We start from the raw sequence: 2,938 nt of genomic DNA on the forward strand, positions 1-2,938 counted from the left end.
TTTCTTTGGCGTTTTCAAGAGGTTTAAAAATTCTGTATCCATTCTTGTATAGAAATTACATCAACCATATTCACCTTCTTTATTTCCTTCTTTAACCCTCCCCCTCCCATTAGTGATCTTCCCTAATTGTGACCTGTTTTTCCTTCTTGTTCTTTATTGTTTAGATGTCTATTCATTGGTCAGTGGGATTACTTTTAAAATATTTTAGGCATCACCACGATTGAGATATTGATACTTACATATGACAATGGAAAATTTTTCCAAATGTTCCATATTGTTTTTTCTCCTGAACTCTTCGTCTTTCTTCTGTACCTTTTATGTGTTCATTCAGTGAATATTTACAGAGTACTTTATTGTGGATGATCACCATGCTAAGTAGTAGAGTTGAAAAGATGAAGAAACAAGGTCCTGGTCCTTTATTAACTTCTTGCAGGATCAGTTGGAACAAGATTTGGAAGAATATGGCCAGTAATCAATTGATTAGAAAGACTTTATTTGAGGTCCTTATTAGGCAGCATTTTCCCGTTAACCAGAAAGCAGCACAGGTTCTATAAGAGAAGGACCTTATATGTTGATTATGTGATTTAGGAGCAAATTCCAAAATTATTCTGAACTTTACATTTCTCAACTGTTGTGTTAGCCAGATTTCTGAGATAAGATACTCAAAAGGAAGAAAGATTTATTTTGGCTCATTGGTTTCAGAGGTTCAAATCTATGGTTATTTGGTTGCCTTGTTTCTGGGCCTGTGGTGAGCAGAATATCATGGAGGAAGCATATGAGAGAAGAAAGCTGCTCAGTTTATAGCGGCTGGGAAGCAGAGAGAGAGAGGAAAAAACTAGGGTACCAGCATCCCCTTCAAGGACCTTCCCCCCCATAACCTACTTCCTCTAATTAGGCTCCACCTTCTAACCTTTCCACTACTTCCAATGGTGGCACCAGGTGGGGACTAAGCCTTCAATATATGAACTTTTTTTGGGGGGGGCATTTAAAACCCAAGATGTAATAATTATTAAGAGAGAAAATCAATAATGCTTTTCATGGATTTATAATTGAGAGCCATCACTGTCAGATCAGCTTTTGCACTCTTTTCTCAGTATATCAAAACACTTTGAAAACAATGTGGATGAAAGTTAATAGAATGAATTCAGCAAAGAGAGCATTCTTTCCTCTTAGCAACATCGCACATACTCTGCCCAAATACTCATTTACCCTATCACATCATTCAAAATTTTATGTAGCATTGTATTTAGATATTTATTAAGAAAAACCGCAGAACTTAATGCTTTGACACATCAAAGTGCTACACCAGGTGTGGACTTCAGTGGCACCCATATGCAAACTCCTGGGCTCCAGAATTCTATCAATACCTATAATGGAATCATTTTGTGAGCATACCAGTGAATCCACACTTCCTACCTGAGTCCTATATTACATAGAACTGTTCATTCCCTGGAGAAAAAAACAGCTTCCACATGTCAAACATGAAATGAGGTTCCTGATGGCCATTCTCACTGCTCTTCTGTGTTACTTGTCAACTCTGAAGTCAGTGAGTAATTTAAAACAGAGACTTTCACACATTTTATTAGTAAAACCAAAGCTTTGATACAATGTGTGGATGCCACATTTCCTAAAAAGAATTTGTGGTCTCTGATTATTTGCACATTTCCTCCTCCAAATTCCTAAATACTCAGTTATGAAATCATCTGATGATCTGAACAACAGTTTTATTGATGTCTCTATTCAATCATATTGACATTGTTGTTTCATTGTTCACATTTCTTCCAAATACCTCACATGATGGGCAATTCATGAACATTCTTCTTGAATTTACTAGATTGTCCCAACTGGGCCTGACATTTGAATTACTGATTACATGGTCCATATTTAGGCGAAACTCTTGTTGCTTCACATTTTATCCCAGAAAAGGGAATTTCAGTCAAATAATCTTTCAGTTTAGCTATTTTTAGTGCAAAACATCTGAAATGAAAATTTTGATTTAAAATAACTTTGCAAATAGTGGGTAGGCATGGGAGTACTTATGCTGTTAATTGGATATTGTACTAGAGCGTTATAGACCAATGACTTTACATGCTTGCTACTAAAAAAATCCTTGGGTTGTTTCCAAGCATGCTATTTTGTTTCTTAAAGAAGAATAATGAAAAGGAAAGACAAGAAAACTATCATTAGTTTTTGTTATAATGAATCACCACAATGTAGGTGTCTTAAAAGAGCAGAAATTTATTCCTTCAAAGTTCCAGAGGCCATACTTACCTGGCAGGGGAGATACCATGATCAAGAAGGTGGTTTTCCCAGGGTGAGGCTTATCCATTGCATTCCAGATGTGTTGATGCCTTCAATTTCCCGAAATGAGGGAAACTCAACTTCATAATTTGTGGCAGTGGCAGACTATGTTTGCTCTCTCGCCTGTAATAAAAAAAAAAGTTCCAGAGGCCAGAGGTATGAAACCGAGGTGACAGCAGGGCCACACCACATTCCCTCTGAAGGCTCTAGTGGACGTTTGTTCCTTGCCTCTTCCAGCTTCTGGTAATTTGAGGTGTTTTTGACTTGTGGCTGCATTAACTTCAGTCTGCTGCCATCTTCACATGGTCCTTTCTTCCTTTTCCTTTTTGTGTCTTCTCTTCTGTGTCTTTTATAAAGGACACATGCCATTGGACTTATTGTTCATTTGGATAACTCAAGATGATCTGGTTTCAAGATCTTCAACTAAACTGTATTGGCAATGATCCTTTTACCAAATAAAAGGATCACATCACCAGTTTCAGTGGTTAGGATGTGGGCATATCTTTTCAAGGGCCACCACTTTATCCACATCACACATTAAAGTTTTATCACTGATAATTTCACTTTGGGCATACATAAACTATTTCATAACAATCATTTTTATCTTATTAGTTGTACAACCTCTGAATTCACTAAA

General features: G+C 36.8%; 1 non-coding gene across 1 annotated transcript; it reads left to right on the forward strand.

The window, feature by feature from the left end:
• The first annotated feature begins 2,263 nt into the window (after positions 1-2,263).
• On the forward strand, positions 2,264-2,427 carry LOC141423502 (U1 spliceosomal RNA). Its single transcript, XR_012448366.1, has one exon. It is a non-coding gene; the product is annotated as a U1 spliceosomal RNA (small nuclear RNA).
• The last annotated feature ends 511 nt before the right edge of the window (positions 2,428-2,938 follow it).

This window comes from Castor canadensis, chromosome 5, assembly GCF_047511655.1.
Source record: "Castor canadensis chromosome 5, mCasCan1.hap1v2, whole genome shotgun sequence".
Lineage (NCBI taxonomy): Eukaryota > Metazoa > Chordata > Mammalia > Rodentia > Castoridae > Castor > Castor canadensis.